The sequence below is a fragment of the Cervus elaphus genome, chromosome 13, assembly GCF_910594005.1.
Source record: "Cervus elaphus chromosome 13, mCerEla1.1, whole genome shotgun sequence".
NCBI lineage: Eukaryota > Metazoa > Chordata > Mammalia > Artiodactyla > Cervidae > Cervus > Cervus elaphus.
Window position 1 is genome coordinate 6128781 of NC_057827.1, and position 20217 is coordinate 6148997.

The 20217-nt window shown below is 47.0% G+C and overlaps 1 long non-coding RNA gene and 4 other non-coding genes across 5 annotated transcripts; all 5 read left to right on the forward strand.

Annotated features, from left to right (window-relative positions):
• Nucleotides 1-757: 757 nt before the first annotated feature.
• Nucleotides 758-20204, forward strand: LOC122706294. The gene is made up of 3 exons (XR_006344366.1): nucleotides 758-1820; nucleotides 17670-17831; nucleotides 19928-20204. It is a non-coding gene; the product is annotated as an uncharacterized LOC122706294 (long non-coding RNA).
• On the forward strand, nucleotides 1248-1314 carry LOC122707274. The gene has a single exon (XR_006344787.1). It is a non-coding gene; the product is annotated as a small nucleolar RNA SNORD109A (small nucleolar RNA).
• Nucleotides 5656-5748, forward strand: LOC122707205. The gene has a single exon (XR_006344726.1). It is a non-coding gene; the product is annotated as a small nucleolar RNA SNORD116 (small nucleolar RNA).
• Nucleotides 9393-9484, forward strand: LOC122707216. Its single transcript, XR_006344737.1, has one exon. It is a non-coding gene; the product is annotated as a small nucleolar RNA SNORD116 (small nucleolar RNA).
• LOC122707130 lies at nucleotides 12146-12238 on the forward strand. Its single transcript, XR_006344653.1, has one exon. It is a non-coding gene; the product is annotated as a small nucleolar RNA SNORD116 (small nucleolar RNA).
• Nucleotides 20205-20217: the final 13 nt, after the last annotated feature.

The following is a 20217-nucleotide window of genomic DNA, read 5'->3' on the forward strand; positions in this document are numbered from 1 at the left end:
TACTTCCAGAATATGGGTCTCACAGCAAGCATCCTTTTTATTTGACCCATCACAAAGCATTTCACAAAATCTTTATTTGCTGTAATACAACTTTAGAATTTCTTAATTTAAAAGATAACTGCTATGTTACTAATGTACATAGAGTGGTAGAGGGGATTATTGACTATTTGCAAAGTGAAGCGTTCAGAGAGGAAATAAATGAAGAAATGACAAAGATGATAAAGGAGCAAGGAATTTTGATTTGTTTGGTGAGGACTAGGTATGCGAGGATGCCTGTACAGTAAATAATTATTATAGAACCAATTGTTCTATTGATTTTTAAAATAATTTCATTCATTTTTCTGATCTGATTTGTATCCTATGTGATGTTTTGCTGCAGGTCAAAGGCTAGAACACGTTATCATACTACAGGGAGGAAAGGTGAGCAGCTACTGTGGTGCTATTGAAATTTTGGTCTGTGTTCTTGCCCGTGATGTCACAAAGTCAAGTTTTTTGAGCTCATTTTTTCAGGTGCCCATGGAGCATATTTTTATGATAAATTTTCCCCCATAGGTATATCTGCTTTGTTAATGGAATCTTCATTATTTTTCCCTGTATTAAAGAAAATAGCTTGGTTAACATTTAAGAATCGTTGATAGATTTCCTTTTTATACCATTTTATTATGTGTGAAAATAACCTTTTAGTGAAATTTAAATGTGCCAAAATATTTATCTTTTTATTACTAGCTTTCAGAATTTAGATATTTCTACTCATATTTCCAGTATAATCAAACCTTATTTGCTACTTCATTTGCAAATGATACCCCACTATGGCTCAGATGAGAAAGAACCTGCCTGCTATGCAGGAAATGCAGATTTGACCCCTGGGTCAGGAAGATCCCCTGGAGAAGGGAATGACTACCCACTGCAGTATTCTTGCTTGGAGAATTGTGTGAACAGAGTAGCCTAGCAGGCTACAGTCCATGGGGTGTCAAAGAGTCAGACTCCACTGGGAGACTAACACTTTCACCTCACCACTCCTTGAAATTTTAGTTGACTTGGTTGTTTTGAATATTTTCAATAGATTTTAATTTTATACAGAGAAATCCATGGTTCTGTGCCTTTTGTGCTATGAGGGTTCTATTGTTCAAATACTAAACAAATTGTGTTCTGTATATATATTGTTTTTTGTTAACAACACAGTAGGTAGGCCTGATGAAAATAAGCCTGGCTATAGAAATGCTTATTTGTTGGGAGGGTGCTTGTCTGGATCAATGATGAGAAAAATTGTCTGAGGATGCTGAGGGACTCATTCCAGATGTCAATCTGAGGTCCAGATGAATGCACCTCTAATCAGACAAATAAGAACCTCATAGCTTGGCTTTGACTACATAACACTGCTGTGAGCATGCCTTTTCTTTCTTCCAGAGCAAGTCATCCTATTCTACATTTTCATGCCTCTTATGAGGCATGTAGATATGCTAAGTGACTTGCTTCATTTTGGTCATTTCGAACACAGTTGTAGATAGAACTTTTTAAAGGAATTGTTCTTGAGAAATAAATGGCGGGTGGGGGGGTGGCAAATGTTGAAGTAGAAGTGGTTGAACAACTGTAATGGGTACTGAAAGCATCATTTGTGGTTGAGCTGGAAGAAGGGAAGATTGCATGACTATAATAAATTTTGACAATGAAATTTGACAGTATTAGTGCTTTGTTATTTTTATTGTTGAATATTTTTGAGACTATGTCTTTTTTTTCTTTTTGTTTGTTTTTGTTTTTTTCTGCTACACTTTTCTGAGGTAGAAGGACTGAAATGAGGGCCTCTACTTCAGAGAATATGGGTGAGTAACTGTATCAGGATCATTGAAAATTCATATGTCTCATGCACTGTGCCACACCCTGAAGTCTCAGTGTTCATCTGTTCAGTGGCTTACTGGATAATGTCTTCATGATGTCCTTTTCTTTGGTGATTGCCTCTGGCCTCATTTCCAAATTTTAAGTTTTATTTTATCTGCATTTTGGGTGAACTGACAAATACAGAATCTTGGAAAATTGTTGTTTTATACATTTTCTTGTTGCAGTGAAATATCCTTTGGTGAAATTAAACTGTGCTTGGGAGTTTTCTTAACATATTATGGTTTCAGAATGTTGACCCCATGATTGAGATCATCATTGTTAGATCATTTTCGTCAGATCTATAAGATCATTACGGGTCATTATTGCTATTCTTCTAAATGTTGAAAGTGAAAGGCGCTCAATTGTGTCTGATTCTTTGAATTCTCCAGGCCAGAATACTGGAGTGGGTAGCCTCTCTCTCTCCAGGGAATCTTCCCAACCCAGGGATCAAACCCAGGTCTCCCACATTGCAGGCAGATTCTTTACCAGCTGAGCCACATTTGACTTTAATTAGAATTTTTCCTTTTTTGATCTGAAAAATTATACTTTATACTTTCTGAACTCTAAGGCCATGAAGATTTTAAAGGATAAAAAGCTTCATTTTTCTGTAACACAAATAATTTCAATTTTCCATATTGCATTAATCTCACAAAACATACTATGTTGGATTAATCAAGTGTAGTAAAATTTCATATATTGAATAATTAATCACTATTTCTTGTTAAATTGAAACATCCATCAGTTAAGAAAAATAGTCTGTACATTCTTTCTCCAACACTACAGTTCTAAACTGTCAATTCTGTCCATAATTCTTCAGGCATTCTGTCTATCAGATCCAATCCCTTGAATCTATTTGTTGCTTCCATTGTATAATCATGAGATACTTGATTTAGGTCATACCTGAATGGCCTAGTGTTTTTTTCTGCTTTCTTCAGTTAAGTCTAAAGTTTGCAATGAGTTCATTTTCTGTGTCACAGTCAGCTCCCGGTCTTGTTTTTGCTGACTATCTAGAGCTTCTCCAACTTCGCCTGCAAAGAATGAAATCAATCTTATTTCAGATTTGACCATCTGGTGTTGTCCATGTGTAGAGTCTTCTCTTGTGTTTTTGGAAGAGGGTGTTTGCTAGGAACATTGCGTTCTCTTGGCAAAACTGTGTTAGCCTTCGTCCTGCTTCATTTTGTACTACAAGACCAAACTTGCCTGTTATTCCAGGTGTCTCTTGACTTTCTTCCTTTGCGCTCCATTCCCCTATGATGAAAAGGACATCTTTTTTATTGGTGTCCTTTTAGTTCTAGAAGGTGTTATAAGTCTTCATAGAACCATTCAAATTCATCTTCCTCAGCATTTGTGACTGAGGCATAGACTTGGATTAGTATGATATTGAATGGTTTGCTTTAGAAATGAACTGAGATCATTCTGTTGTTTTTGAGATTGCACCCATGTACTGCATTTTGAATTCTTTTATTGACCATAAGGGCTATTCCATTTTTACTAAGGGATTCTTGCCCAGAGTAGTAGGTATAATGGTCATCTGTATTATTCACCCATTCCCATCCATTTTAGTTCACTGATTCCTAAAATGTCAATGTTCATTCTTACTATCTCCTGTTTGACCAATTCCAATTTACTTTGATTTGTGGACCTAACATTCCAGGTTCCTTTGCAATATTGTTCTTTACAGCATCGTACTTTACTTTCACCACTAGACACATGCACAATTAGATGTTGTTTCCATTGTGGGTCAGCCTCTTCATTGCTTCTGGAGCTATTTCTCCACTCTTCTACAGTAGCATAATGGGCAGTTGGGGACTTGGGGAGTTCATCTTTCAGTGTCATATCTTTTCCCATTTTCATATTATTCACTGGATTCTAAACACAAGAAGCCAAAGCACTTTATCATTTTTTTCCTCCAGTGGACCACATTTTGTCAGAACTGACCACCATGACCCATCCATCTTGGGTGGCCCTACAAGGCATGGCTCATAGTTTCACTGAGTTAGACAAGACTGTGATACATGTGATCAACTTGGTTAGTTTTATGTGATTATGGTTTTCTTTCTATCTGCTCTATGATAGATGAGGATAAGTGGCTTGTGGAAGCTTCCTGATGGGTGGGACTAACTATGGGGAAAACTGGGTCTAGCTCTGGTAGGCAAGACCGTGCACAAGAAAACAGTGACAGACTTCACTTTCTTGGGCTCCAAATCACTGTGACTGGTGACTGAAGCCATGAAATTACAAGGCGCTTGCTCCTTGGAAGAAAAGCTATGACAAAATTAGACAGCATACTAATGATTAGAGACATCATTTTGCTGACACAGGTCCATATACTCAAAGCGATAGTTTTTCCAGTAGTCATCTATGGATGTAAGATTAGAACCATAAAGAAGGCTGAGCATTCTGAAAAAAAAAAAAAAAAGAAGAAGGCTGAGCATTGAAGATTTGATGCTTTCATACTGTGGTATCAGAAAATACTTGCGAGAGTACCTCAGACTGCAAGGAAAAAACCAGTGAATCCTAAAGGAAATCAATCCAGAATATTCACTGGAAGGTCTGATGCTGAAGCTGAAGCTCCAGTAATTTGGCCACCTGATGAGAAAAGCTGACACAATGGAATAGACCCTGTTCTGAGAAACATTGAAGGCAGGAGGAGAAGGGGACAAAAGGTGATGAGATGGTTGGATGGCATCACTAACTCAATGGACAAGGATTTGAGAAAACTTCTGGAGATGATGAAGGACAGAGAAACCTAGCAAACAGCATTTCATGCGGTCACAAAGAGTCGGACATGACTGAGTGACTGGAGAGGAGGCCAGCATGGATGCAGATAGAAGGAGTCAGAATAGATCCCAGCCACGCAGGTGGGATCTGGTTTGGGTAGATGCATTTTTGATGCAGTTCCTGCTCTGAGTGCCATAGTTGGGGCTGTGCTGATGTCAAGGCCGAAGTGAGGAAGTTTCTGTGGTTTCTAGTTGGAGCCCCAGGCCCTATCTGAGGACCCCATCATTGCAGCCCTTTGATTTGGTGAGATTCCTGAGTGCCTGGTGGGTTGCAGTGGTTGCAGAGGCCTGGAAGACTGAAGCCAGGGGACAACAGCGATAGGACTCCATGGAGATGGCACATGTGTTCAGACACCAGGGCCTTTACATGGGGACTCTGAGACACAGAGATACCCAGGAGTTCCATAGGACACTCAGCCCCAAATCACATCCCCCACCAGCCATGCATGCTCAGTCCGACAGACACCCACAGGCACTTGAACCTAATAACTGCACTCTGTTGACAGATAAGTACCCAGTTGTCTGTATGGGATCAATACACTTGACTTGCAGATGCAGGCCTTCCCCCCATGAAGCTTGCACATTGATCTCACTCAGTGAGAGATCGGGTACACATCTGAAGCCTGCCTGTGCTTTCTGTCCCCTTGTCAGGTGAAGTTGCCAGGTATGACTGTCCATCACCAGGAGACGAAGCTCAGCCTATGAGGTGGTAACTCGAGGTGCAGGGGAGTCCTACAAGAAGTGTGGCGGGCCCAGTTTCCTGCCAGTTCTTTTTGTATCACTGAGCATAGTACGCCTTCCCTTGCCCCAAGATGTGTCATGGATTTCGGCTTTCCTGGGACTGCCTGAGTGGCTGTACGTATGGGGGGACCATTCCTCTTGCTGAGAAACCTGGGGGCTCTGAGTTGCCCCGGCTGCTCTAGGACTCCCAGGTCACTGGCTCCTCCTTGGAGGGGTGCTGCCTGCCCTGTGAAGGTGGGCAGTGAACCAGCACATGCTCAGATCAATGATGACATCCTCACTTGCATTCCTTGGAAAATCTGAACAAAGTGAGTGAGAACTCACTACCGTCTCCTCATTGAAACTGAGGTCCAGCACATTGCTGCCCCTGGGGCTACGGTAGGGGCTAGTTAGCATGAGGGCCAGCTACATCTGTGTCACACACATGCAGACAGCACCCCGGCCACCACAGTTTGTGAGGCTCCCATGTGAGGGTGGGCTGTGGACAGCATTTGAGTGGACTTCAGAGTGCCAGGTCCTTGGTAATGACTGTGAGAGGCAGAGGAGGCTGCCAGCTTGGCAACTGGCAGTAGGAGTCGCAGTAGATCCTGGCTTAGGCCCGTTGAGCTCTTGGCTTGAACAGGTGTGTTTCACTCCAGTTCCTGCTGCAAGTGCAGTAGTTGGGGCTGTGCTGATGTGGAAGCAAAAGCAAGGAAGCTACAGTGGTTTCTTGATTGCAGCCCCAGGCCAGATCTGAGGCCCTCGCCATTGTGGCCCTTTGGGTAGGTAAGATTCTTGAGGGCGTGGTAGAATTCTTGAGGGTGTGGTTGGCTGGAGCAGTTGCAGTGACCTGGTGGACCAGTGGCATTGATGAAGGGCAATAGGCCTCATTTCTGCAGTTGGCAACTCCTCTATTGCAACTCTTGGCACAGTGCTTGATCTGTGGAGGCCACCATGGACTGTGGTGAGGTCCCAGGTCTGCAGTCCTCCTGTGGGTTAGCCAGAGTACCTAGGAAAAGTGTAGAGCAGGTGAGGAAAGTTGCAGTGTGATTTCCTGGGATGAACTGTTGCCCTGAGGCTGCAGGTACTGTCTTTGTGTTTCCAAGGATACCTTGGTCCCCTTGAAGGTGCCCTTGGCTCCCTGCAAAAGAGAGGGCCCACTGGTCCTCGGGAGACTTTTGTGGCCTTGGTGGCCTGATGTCTTGCAGGGGCCTTGAACAGTTCCATGTACTGAGGCCTGCCTGCCAGCCAGTCTGTGTAGAACTGAGGTCTGCACACCTGCCTGTTGATCCCTTTGACTCTTGGGCATGGAATTTGCAAGGTGTAAGACTTCCTAAGGGATGGGGCAAGATGGCCAGCCTGGGTGGGACTCAGGTGTCTTCTACCCTGCAGAGAAGTATCATCCACCAAGGCAGTTCTTGTGGTAGAGGTTGGGCCTTGGTTGGCATGCCAAGCCTGCCTCCATGGTATAGCCAGTGGCTGCCCTGACATGGTTTTGGGAAGCCTTGCACAGCAAAGCTCTTCTCCTGACAGTTCTTCTCAGGTCTTGGAAGCAGCCTTGGTGTCCTGAGTGCACTTGGTAGTTGTGCTGTGGCGGAGAAGAGGTGCCGGGCAGAATGGCGTAGGTCAACTAATCAAGGCCTTCTTACTTCTGTGGGTCTTTCTGGGTGCTTATTTTCCCTTGTGTGAGCAGGGCACCTTGAGGCTTCTGATGGGGTTGAGAAGACCTGGGGACAGGAGCAGTTCAATTTGGACCAGGCCCTGGACTAGGGGAGCTTTTCCTCAGGTGTGGCCGGTACCCAGGGCCCTGCGGGCTGTGGATCTGAGCATAATCTGACTGCTAAAGGCTCCCAGTTTCTGTGGTAGTGACCCCTGAACCCTGGTACCTGAGGATGACCACCTCCCATCTTCATTTTCCAGTGGAGCACTGGAGAGTGATTGGACGCAGTCAGCTGGAGGAGTTGCATGCCCTGAGTTATTTTAGCCTTTTGAGGGTGTGGTGGGCCTTTTCTGCTCCAGGGCCAAGTTCATGGAATTGTCTGTCTTCTCAGGAAACTTCAGTTGTACCTTGAGGAGCTGGGACTTGTGAGAAATGACAACTAATTGTAGTAGTACTGGCATGGCCTCAGGACACGTGGCAGTTCCACAGAAGCTCCGCTTGCCGACTTTGAGCAGTCAGGTTTCTGTGCTTTGGTCAGAGGGAATGGGTTTTGGAAATCAGGAGCCCATGCCTTATGTGAACAGCCCCAGGGTGAAAGTTTGCATGGAGCTTGTGGAAGGTGTCAGGCGTGATCTGCCATATTGTGGGAAGGCTAGATGTCAGGGCTCTGTGGAGAAGGCATACCTTTTCAGCCAATGAGGCCTTTACAAAGGGGCTCAGCCTTTACAAGGAGACAACCAGGAGTTCCAGAGATGCACACCCAGAATCCTGAAAGCTCATCTTTGTTTGGACACTGGAACACACACACTTAGCCCAACATCAAGCCCCTCACCACAAACAGCCAAACTGACACACACAGATAATATATCCTAACTTCCTACAGTCTGCTAACGCATATGTATCCTCTGGGATATAAAGGATTGAGGCAGTTAGAAAGCAGATGAAAGCCTTCAACCAGGAACTGTCAGCGTGGATGTTATTCCGAGAGAATGGGATGCACATCTGGAGCGTGCCTGTGCTTTTCAGTTTTTAGGAACTGTTGCCGGGTATGACTGTCCATCACCCAGGAAGAGGCCATGTGTGTTATGCGTGGACTCGAGGTGTAGGGGAGTCTTGTCAGACGTGTGGCAGGCCCAAATCGCTGTGGAGGGTACACCTTCCACCTTTTGGATTAAGGGTTCTGTTGGTTCCGTGGGATTGCCTGAATAGCTGTAAGTGTGGATGGACTGATCCTCTTACTGAGAAGCCTGGAGGCTCTGGATTGCCTAGCTGCTAGAGGACTCCCGTGCTCACTGGCTCCTCCTGGGAGCAATGCCGCCTGCCCTGCTGAGGTGTACAGCGAGGCACCTGGAGCTTCTGGGGAAAGTGCCCTTGTTCCTGAGGGAAGGCGGACTTGTGGGCAAGGACAGCTGAGCTGTAGTAGAAGCTGGCCTGGTCTCAGGGTAGGTGGCAGTCACACAGATGCGCTGCAGGGCCACCTTGGGTGGTCAGGTCCATGTGCTTTGATTGGAGGGTGAGTGACATGGGGATCAGGAGCCCAGAGCCTATTTCAGCAGGCCCTCTGAATGAATATTGCATGCGGCTTGTGGAAGGTGGCATGCCTCATCTGCCATGTTGTGTGACGGCAGGAGGTCAGGGCTCTGTGGAGAAGTCATGCCTATTCAGGCACTGAGGCCTTTGCAAAGGGGCTCTGACATAGAGGAGTTCCAGAGGCACACCCAGAATCCTGAGAGTATATCTTCATTGGTAGACCAGAACACACGCCCTCAGCCCCACACTGAATCCCCTGGCCACACACGGCTTTCAGAGAGACAGACACCCACAGGCACTTGAAACTGATTATCTGTCACTCCTGGTGACAGATAGGCATCCAGTTGTATGTAAGGGATTGAGGTAGTTGGGGCTGAGATCCAGAACTTCCCCCAGAGAACCATGGGCATCAGTATTGTTCAGCAAGAACAAGGGAACACATCTGAAGCCTACCTGTGCTTTCTGCCCACTTGTCAGGTGATGTTGCCACGTATGACTGCCTGTCACTCAGAATACAAAGACCTGCCTGTGCGGTGCTGATTCAAGGTGCAAGGGAGTCCAACAAGAAGTGTGGTGGGCCCAGGTTGCTACCACTACTTTTTGGATCACTGAGCATGGAACTCCTTCAGCTGCCCCAAGATGTGTCATGGATTTACAGTTTCCTGGGACTGCCTGAGTAGCTGTAAGTTTAGATGGACTGTTCCTCTTGCTGAGAAGCCTAGGCGCTCTGAGTTCCCCCAGCTGTTGGAGGACTCCCGGGTCACTGGCTTCTCCTGGGGGCTGCCCTCCCTTCCTGACTAAAGTGTACAGCGAACCAGCAGGTGCTTGGATTGATGATGGCACACTCACATGCATTCCCTGGACAATCTGAACAAAATGAGTGAGAAATTGATACCATCTCCTCATTGAAACGAGGTCTAGCACATTGTCTCCTCTGGGGCTAAGGGCAGGACTAGTTAGGAGTGTGGGCAGCTTCAACTGTGTAACACACATGCATAGAGCACTGGGGTCACCACCACTTGTGAGGCTCCTGTCTGAGGGTGGGCATGTACAGATGTTTGAGCGGTCTTCTTGGAATGCAAGCTGCGTGGTGATTGCCACTGAGGAGCAGAAGAGGCTTGTCCAATAGTGATAGGAGTCGCAGTAGATCCTGGCCTAGGCCCATTGAGCTCTTGACTTGAAAGGCAAATTTCGTCCTGGTTCCTGCTATGAGTGTGCTAGTTGGGGCTGTGGTGATGTGGAAGCTGAAGTGAGGAAGCTTCTGTGGTTTCTGATTGGAGCCCCAGGTCAGATCTGAGGCCCTCGCCATTGCAGCCCTTTGGGTTGGTGAGATTCCTGAGTGCCCTGTGTACTGCAGTGGTTGCAGGGACCTAGTGGAACGTTGGCAGGGGTGAAAGGAAATAGGCTTAGTTTCTGTTCTTCGCAGTTCTTGTATTGCGACTCCTGTCACAGTGTTGAGCCTTGCAGGACACTATGGACTGTGAGGAGGTTCTAGCCATACATTCATCAGGTGGGTTGTCCAGAGGCCTAGAGCAGAATGGTTGTGCAGGTGAGGAAAGGTGCAGTGTGATTTCCTGGGACAATCTGTCCCCTGAGGATTCAGGCACTGTTTTTGTTTTTGCAATAATATGTACTGTGGTCCTTTTGAAGCTGCTCTCGGCTGGGTGCAGAGGACAGGGCATTGCTGGTGATTGGGAGGCTCGGTGATAGGTGACCTTTGTGGCCTTGGTGGCCTGATGTCAGAAAAAGGACTTTCAAACTATATCTTTGAAACTGAAGAGTTGCAATAACGAGGCCTAGGAGCCAGCCCTGTGGGTAGTATTAAGGTATGTGCACATGCCCCTTGGCTCCACCCTTTAGCCCTTGGGACTGGAATTTGCAAGGAGTATGAGTTCCTGAAGAATGGGGCCAGCCAGACGGCCCAGATCCCACCCAGGTGTTCACCACCCTGGCAGTGATATATCAACCTTGGAAGACCATGATTGTGGTAGTGATCCAGCATTGGTTGGCATACCAAGACTGCTTTGATGTAGTAGCCATTGGCTCCCCTGACATGATGGTGGGAAACCTGGAAAGTCCAAGGTCTTCCCCTGCCTGTTTTTCTGGAGTCTTCCTAGTGATCTGTGAGCACTCGGTGGTCTGGTGTGGTGGAGACAAGGTGCCAGGCAGAATGGCGTGGTGTTGCCGTAATCAAAGCCACCTTCTTTCTGTGGGTCTTGCTGAGTGCTGATTGTCCCGGTGTGAGCAGAGCCCCTGGAGGCTTCTGATGTGGGTGAGTCACCCTGGTGGGCAGGAGGAGTTCAATTGGGACCAAACCCTGCATTATGGGAGCTTTCTCTAGGGTGTGGTTGGCACCCTGCAGGCTGTGGATCTGAGGATAATCTGGCCAGGAAAGGGGCCGCATTTCTGTGGGAGTGACCCTTGGATCCTGGTACCTGAGGATGACCACCTCTTGTCTTGCACTTTCCAGCATTGCCCCAGAGAGTGACTGGACTAATTGGACAGGAAGAGGTGCATGCCCTGTATTCTTTTACTATGCGAGCGTATGGTGGGCTGTATCTGTCCCAAGGTCAAGTTAACCACACTATAGGCCTTCTCTGGAAAATTTCCTTGTTCGGGGAGGAGGTGGGACTTGTGGCAAGGACACCAGAACTGTAATAATGGCTGGGATAGTCTCAGGGTAAGGGACATTCACACAGATGCTCTGCAAGGTGATCTTGGGCGGTCAGGTTCCTGTGCTTTGGCCAGACAGCATGGGTCATGTAGGTCGGGAGCCCAGAGCCTGTGTCAACAACCACTCAGTGAAATTTTGCATGGGGTTGGAGGAAGGTGCCAGGCGTCATCCCCCATTTTGTGGGAGGTCAGGGCTCCATGGAGCTGACGTGCGTGTTCAGACACCAAGGCCTTTGCATAGGGGCTCTGAGACATGGAAATACACAAAGAGTTCCAGAGGCACACCCAGAATCCTGAGAGCACATCCTTGTTGGTACACTAGAACACAAGTACTCAGACCCACATCAAGTCCCCCGACACGCTTGCACACTCAGTCAGACAGACATCCACAGTCATATGAACCTAACTTTCTGCACTCATGTCAACACATAGGTATCCAGTCGTACATAAGGGATAGCAGAAGAAGCTTTCCCTCAGTGAACCAGGGGCATCGATATTGCTTAGCGAGAAGCTGGGTAACATCTGAAGCCTGCCTGTGCTTTCTGTCCCCTTGTCAGGTGAAGTTGCCCGATATGACTGTCCGTCACCCAGGAGATGAAGCCCCGCCCATGAGACAGTGACTCGAGGTGCAGGGGAGTCTGGTGAGAAGTGTGGTGGGCCCACGTTCCTGCCACTGCTTTTGCGATCACCGAGCACGGTACGCCGTTCCCTGCCCCAAGACATGTCTTGGATTTCAGGTTTTCTGGGACTGCCTGAGTGGCTGTATGTATGGAGGGACCGTTCCTCTTGCTGAGAAGCCTGGGGGCTCTGAGTTCCCCCAGCTGCTGGAGGACTCCCAGGTCACTGGCTCCTCCTTGGAGCGGCGCTGCCTACCCTGTGGAGGTGGGGAGCCAGCCAGCATGTGCTCGGATCGATGACGACACCCTCTCATGCATTCCTTGGAAAATCTGAACAAAATGAGTGAGAACTCACTACCGTCTCCTCATCGAAACTGAGGTCCAGCACGTTGCCTGCCTTGGGTTTAAGGGTGGGGCTAGTTAGCAGTGAGGGCATCTCCGACTGTGTCAGACACATGCATGGGGGAGCCAGGTCACCACCATTTGTGAGGCTCCCATCTGAGGGTGGGCCATGTACAGATGTTCGAGCGGCCTTCTTGGAATGTGGGGTCCATGGTGAAGGGCACTGAGGAGCAGAAGAGGCATCCGGCTTGTCCAGTGGTGGTAGGTGTCGCAGTAGATCCTGGCATCGGACAGTGAGCTCTTGGTTCAGAAAGGTGTGTTTCCTCCCAGTTCATGCTGTGAATGTGCTATTTGGGGCCCTGGTGATGTCGATTCTGGCACAAGGAATCTTCTGTGGTGTGTGATTGGAGGCCCAGGTCAGATCTGATGCCCTCTCTGTTGCGGCCCTTTGGGTTGGTGAGGTTCCTGAGTGCCCTGTGGGCTGCAGTGGTTGCAGGGAACGGTGGCAGGGGTGAAAGGCAATAGGCCTTGTTTCTGCCCTTGGCATTTCGTGTACTGCAACTGCTGCCACAGTGCTTGAGTCTTGGAGGCCACCGTGGACTGTGCTGTGGTGCTAGGCCTGCATTCCTCCTGCAATTGGCCAGAGGCCTAGAGCAGAATGGTTGTGCAGGTGAGGAAAGGTGCAGTGTGGTTTCCTGGGACATTTTCTCCCCTGAGGCTGCAGGCACTGTCGTTTATTCAATGGTACATCACAGGATCCTTTTGGAGCTGCCCTCAGCTGGGTACAAAGGAGAGGGCATTGCTGGTGCCTGGGAGGCTCGGTGATAGGTGACCTTTGTGGCCTTGGTGGCCCGCTGCCAGAAGGACTCTCCAAGCGTATATTTGGTGCCTTGAAGAATTGCAGTAACAGAGGCCAAGGAACCAGCCCTGTCAGCGGTAATGCGTTATGTGCACCTGCCCCTTGGCCTTCCTGTGGCCCTTGGGTCTGTAATTTGCCAAGTGTATGAGTTCCTAGGATGGAGCCAGCCAGACATTCCAGATGGCACTCAGGTGTTCACCACCCTGGCAGTGAAGTAGCAGCCTTTGAGCCCCGTGGTTGTGGTAGATACTGGCATTGGTTGACATAGCAAGGCTGCCTCAGTCTAGTAGCCAGTGGCTCCCCTGGCACTATGGTGGTGAAATGCTGTTGCTGAGTTGTGAGAGACACCAGGATTCTTGGCCTTCCAGAGGAGAGGAATTCATTCCAGGCCAGGTGACGAAGCTTAATCACTCAGAGTTTTTCTGTGATAAAGTTTTATTAAAGTATAAAAGAGATAGACAAAGCTTCTGACATAGACATCAAAATCGAGTAGAAAACATGCCCCCCTTCTAGTCTTTAGCAGGACATTATATATCTAATAGCAGGCTGCTAATTAGAGAAAGGAAATATCTCAGAGCTCAGCACCACCAGGCCCCTCACCCACAACATGCACCTTGAAGGAATCTTGGCACAATGTGAGTCAACCTGGGCCATAAAAGGATTGACGTGAATTTTGAAGAAAGGTAGGTTTCCAAGGAAATACATAGTGTTATTAATGTAGATTGCATGCATGTATGCATGCTAAGTCACTTCAAAAGTGTTCTGACTCTGTGCGACCCTATGGACAATAGCACACCAGGCTCCTCTGTCCACAGGATTCTCTAGGCAAGAATACTGGAGTAGGTTGCCATTTCCTTTTCCTAATGTAGATTAGGAGAACAATTGTGTGAGTAAAACATACTCTTTTGTTGAGCCATTAGAGGTTCTGAATCTTAGGAGGAACTGACTTGAAGAAAAATAGTTCAGTTCACTTCAGTTCAGTCACTCAGGCGTGTTCAACTCTTTGCGACCCCATGGACTGCAGCATGCCAGGCGTCCCTGTCGATGACCAACTCCCGGAGTTTACTCAAACTCATGTCCATCAAGTCAGTGATGCCATCCAACCATTTCATCCTCTGTCGTCCGCTTCTTCTCCTACCTTCAATCTTTCCCAGCTTCAGGGTCCTTTCAAATGAGTCAGTTCTTTGCTTCAGGTGGCCAGACTATTGGAGTTTCAGCTTTAGCATCAGTTCTTCCAATGAATATTCAGGGCTGATTTCCTTTAGGATGGACTGGTTTGATCTTCTTACTGTCCAAGGGACTCTCAAGAGTCTTCTCCAACAACACAGTTCAAAAGCATCAATTCTTTGGTGCTCAGCTTTCTTTATAGTCCAGCTCTCACATCCATACATGACTGTTGGAGAAAACATAGCTTTGACTAGACGAACCTTTGTTGGCAAAGTAATGTCTCTGGTTTTTTATAAGCTGTCTAGGTTGGTCATAACTTTCCTTCCAAGGAGCAAGTGTCTTTTAATTTCATGGTTGCAGTCACCATCTGCAGTGATTTTAGGCGCCCCCCCAAAAAAAAAGTCTGTAACTGTTTCCCCATCTATTTGCCATGAAGTGATGGGACCAGATGCCATGATGTTAGTTTTCTGAATGTTGAATTTGAAGCCAACTTTTTCACTCTTCTTTCACTTTCATCAAGAGGCTCTTTAGGTCTTCTTCACTTTCTGCCCTAAGGGTGGTGTCATCTGCATATCTGACATTACTGATATTTCTCCCAGCAATCTTAATTCCAGCTTGTGCTTCACCCAGTCCAGCAGTTCTCATGATGTACTCTGCATGTAAGTTAAATAAGCAGGGTGACAATATGCAACCTTGACATACTCCTTTCCTGATTTGAAACCAGTCTGTTGTTCCATGTCCAGTTCTAACTGTTGCTTCTTGACAGATTTCTCAGGAGGCAGGTCAGGTGGTCTGGTATTCCCATCTCTTTCAGAATTTTCCAGAGTTTGTTGGGATCCACTCAGTTAAAGGCTTTGGCATGGTCAATAAAGCAGATTTTTTTTTTAACTCTCTTGTTTGTTCTGTGATCCAATGAATGTTGCTAATTTGATCTATAGTTCCTATGCCTTTTCTAAATGCAGCTTAATTCACAGTTCTCATACTGTTGAAGCCTGGCTTGGAGAATTTTGAGCATTACTTTGCTAGCGTGTGAGATGAGTGCCAAACTGTGGTAGTTTGAGCCTTTTTTGGCATTGCCTTTCTTTGGGATTGGAATGAAAACTGACCTTCTCCAGTCCTGTGACCCCTGCTGAGTTGTCCAGATTTGCTGGCCTATTGAGTGCAGCACTTTCAGAGCATCATCTTTTAGGATTTGAAATAGCTCAACTGGAATTCCATCACCTCCACTAGTTTTGTTCATAGTGATGCTTCCTAAGGCAGGATGTCTGGCTCTAGGCGAGTGATCACACCATTGTGATTATCTGGGTCATAAAGAATTTTTTTTTATGTAGTTCTTCTGTGTATTCTTGCCACCTCTTCTTAATATCTTCTGCTTCTGTTAAGTCCATACCATTTTTGTTCTTTATTGTCCCCATCTTTGCATGAAATGTTCCCTTGGTATCTCTAATTTTCTTGAAGAGATCTCTAGTCTTTTCCATTCTATTGTTTTCCTCTATTTCTTTGCACTGATCACTGAGGAAGGCTTTCTTCTCTCTCCTTGCTATTCTTTGGAACTCTGCATCCAAATGAGTATATCTTTCCTTTTCCCCTTTGCCTTTCACTTCTGTTCTTTTCACAGCTCTTTTTAAGGCCTCCTCAGACAACCATTTTGCCTTTTTGCATTTCTTTTTCTTGGGGATGGCCTTTATCACTGCCTCCTGTATGATGAAATGAACCTCTGTCCATAGTTCTTCAGGCCCTCTGTCTATCAGATTTAATACCTTGAATCTGTTTGTTACTTTCATTTTATAGTTGTGATGGATTTGATTTAGGTCTTACCTGAATGATCTAGTGGTTTTCCCTACTTTATTCAGTTTAAGTCTGAATTTGGCAATAAGGAGTTCATGATCTGAGCCACAATCAGCTCCCACTCTTGATTTTGCTGACTGTATAGAGATTCTCCATCTTTGGCTGCAATAAATATAATGAATCTGATTTCAGTATTGACCATCTGGTGATGTCCATGTGAAGAAATACAGATCGAAGAATAAATACATAGTTCTTTAGCATAGTTTAATAAAAATATTTCCATAATAATACCCTTTAGTTAGCTGAAAGTTTGAGGAAAGTTAAATTCAGGTGGAACCAGTTATTGTCATGGCAACACTGAATTTTAAAAGAAACCTTTTAATTTTGTATAGAGAAGGGAAGAAATGTGACACCTGTAGTTTGTTTCCTCCTGGTAGTTAATAGAGAGAGAAAAAATGTCTGGCCCTTGCAGCCTATTTCCTCCATTTGGGGATCCCTAGCCTTCCTGTCTTTTCTTTTCTTTTAGGAGAATTATCTTGCTTAGGGAAAGGGGCATCACTCTCATTACATAACTGCTTCTAAGCTGATAAGGGGCATCATCACTAAATTGGAGAGGCATCATATTCTGCTAACCCTCCTACTGAGGGTGTGATCCAGAGGCCCCAAGTAGTAGTTGGAGGAAGCCGCTGAAGTTGCAGGAGTTTGAGCAACCATTTGTAACTTAAAAGCCTTCATGCAGCTAGAAACAAATCCCATTACACAGGAGGGAGAAAACAGTAAAAACAGAACAATCAGCAAAGTTAAAAGTCAAATTATGTCCATAGATAAGGTACAAAGTGTTGCACCAGTCCATCTTGTGATTGTTAGATGTCATCAGATTAAGAAGAGGAATCACATATGATTGTTGTTGTCGAAGGTATCCACAAACTTGGAGAAAGTCCTTTGCTTGAAGTGGAGATGCCTACTATGGGAAGCCTTCCACTGATGAAGAGGGGAGCACTCTATAGACCCAGCAGCTAGACCTATTGTGAAATGCAGCGTAGGAGTGAGCCCCGGAAAGGAAGGCATTATCTTGAGGATCAAATGGCAGACTCAGGACTTTTGGAGTCAGCATAAGCAGACGCACATAGATTATCAAACCCATCTGAAGAGTACTAAGAAAAAGCATGGAAAATAAAGGCATAAAATGACATCAGTTAGTTCTGGTCAAGGTGCCTCCTCTTAACTCTAGTGTGGTGCACCCACGAATCAATTCTGGGCACTTTGGCAGCTGTGAGAGAAGAAAGACTAACCTGGTCAAGGCCTTCCCAGAGGGCTCGAGGGACCCCCACCCCAGACCCCAGAGTCTTTATCAGGACCTTGGTTCCTGGCTCAAACAGTGGTGTGCCTGACTCAGAGACTGGGTCAGGAGTCACCTCCCAGTACTTTTTAAATGTCTGTTGAAAACCTGAGAGCTGAGTTACATAGTTGGTTAATTCCAAGGCTTTAGGAAAGCTCTAATGTAAACTAACCCTTAAGAATTTTCCATTTAGCATTTTTAGAAATTATTAATCAATCATCCTTGGACTGTAACCATCCTTTATCAGTAATCTTTACTTCTCTTTTTTTATATCTTTCTAATCCTTTCTCAGAATATTGTGATTTTGCCTATTCAACAGGACGTGTCCGGATCAAAGCCATCTGCAGGGGTTTCATGAAGTGCCACCTTTATGACCTGACAGTCAGCCGGCTGATTACCCTCACAGGAGATCGTGCACTAGATCCTGTCCAGTAGACCAGGCCTAGGCCCATTCAGCCCAGGGAGCTCTTGGCTTGAAAAGGTGCATTTCATCCCAGTTTCAGCTGCTAGTGGGCAAGCTGGGGCTTTGCTGATGTGGAAGTTGAAGTGTGGAAGATTCTGTGGTTTCTGATTGGAGACCCAGGTCAGATATAAGACCTCACTGTTGAGGCCCTTTGGTTTAGTAAGATTCCTGAGTGCCTGTAGGCTGCAGCAGTAGTGGGACCTGGTGGAACAGTGGCAGGGCAAAAAGCAACATGCCTTCTGTCCTTTGCAGTTGCTGCATTGCAGCTCCTGTCATGTGCATGAGTCCTGAAGGCCACCGTGGGCTGTGCAGTAGCCCTAGCCATGTATTCCTCCTTCAGGATGGCCAGAGGCCTAGAGCAGAACGGTTGTGCAGGTGAGGAAAGGTGCAGTGTGATTGCCTGGGACGATCTGTCCCCTGAGGCTGCAGGCACTGTCATTGTGGTTCTAACCATATGTACTATGGTCCTTTTGGAGCTGCCCTTGGCTGGGTACAGAGGAGAGGGCATTACTGCTGTTTGGGGGGCTCAGTCATAGGTAACACTTGAGGCCTTGGTGGCGCGATGCAAGAAGGACTCTTTAAGCATATCTTTGGTACCTTGAAGAGTTATACCAACTGAGGCCAAGGAGCCAGCCCTGTGGGTGGTAATGCAGTATATGCACATGCCGCTTGACCCCCATTTGGCCACTAGAGCTGGAATTTGCAAGATGTCTGAGTTCCTAAATGATGGGGCCAGCCAGACAGCCCACATGGCACCCAGGTGTTCGCCACACTCATAATGAAGTATCGACCTTGGAGGCCCGTGGCTGTGGTAGAGATTTGAAATCGGTTGGCATAACAAGGCTTGTGCATAACATAACGTAACATAACGTAACGTAACATAACATAACATAACGTAACAGTGTAGTAGCCAGTGGCTCCCATCACACTAGGGCAGAGGAACTGGAACATTCAAGGTCATCCTCTGGCTTTTATAAATTCTTCCTGGAAGCTGCCTTGGTGATCTGTGAGCACTCAGTGGTTTTACCATGGCGGAAAAGATATGTACAGCTGAATAGAGTAGTATTGCCATAAATAAAGCCCACCTTCTTCCTGTGGGTCTTCCTGGGTGCTGATTTTCCCTGTGGGAGCAGAGCCGCAGAGGCTTCAGATATGGGCAAGTCGCCCTTTAGGGCAGGAAGAGTTCAGTTTGGACCAAGCCCTTCATGATGGGAGCTTTTCCCATAGTGTGTGGTCGGCACCCAGAGCCCTGCAGGCGGTGATCTGAAGATAATCTGGCCAGGAACTGGATCCTGGTACCAAAGGACCACCAGCTCCCATCTTGCACTTTCCGGTGGAGGCCCACACAATGATTGTACTGACTGTGCATGAAGAGATGCATGCCCTGAATTATTCTGCTCTTTGACGGTGCGATGGGCTGTATCTGCCCCGGGGCCAACTTCACCATACTGTGCGGTTATCTGGGAAAGTTTCCTTGTTCAGGAAAGAGGTGATACTTGTGGCAAGGCCACCTGAGCAGTAGTAGTAGCTGGCGTAGTCTCAGGGTACGTGGCATTCACACAGATGGTCTGTGAGGGGACCATGGATGGTCAGGTCCATGTGCTTTGGTCAGAGGGCATGGGGATGGAGATTGGGAGCCCAGAACTTCTGTCAACAGCCCCTCGGTGAAATTTTGCATGGGCCTTGTGGAAGGTGCCAGGTATCATCCCCCATTTCATGGGAGGGTGGGAGGTCAGGGCTCCGTGGAGATGGCAGACGTGTTCAGATACCAAGGTTTTTGCATGCAGACTCTGAGACATGGAGATATCCAGAATGAGTTCCCCTGGCATACCAATAATGCTGAGAGTGCATCCTTGTTGGTACACCAGAACAAGGCATTCAGCACCACATCAAATGCCCTGCACCCTTGCACGCTCAGTCAGACAGGCACCCACAGGCACTTGAACCTAATAACTGCACTCATTTATTAGACTTATATCCAGTCGTCCATACGGATCAATACAGTTGGTTTGCAGATACAGGCCTTCCCCCCGTGAAGCATGCACATCGATCTAACTCAATGAGAGAGTGGGTACACATCTGAAGCCTGCCTGTGCTTTCTGTCCCCTTGTCAGGTGAAGTTGCCCGATATGACTGTCCGTCACCCGGGAGATGAAGCCCCGCCCGTGAGACAGTGACTCGAGGTGCAGGGGAGTCTGGTGAGAAGTGTGGTGGGCCCACGTTCCTGCCACTGCTTTTGTGATCACCGAACATGGTACGCCGTTGCCTGCCCCAAGACATGTCTTGGATTTCAGGTTTTCTGGGACTGCCTGAGTGGCTGTACATATGGAGGGACCATTCCTCTTGCTGAGAAGCCTGGGGGCTCTGAGTTCCCCCAGCTGCTGGAGGACTCCCAGGTCACTGG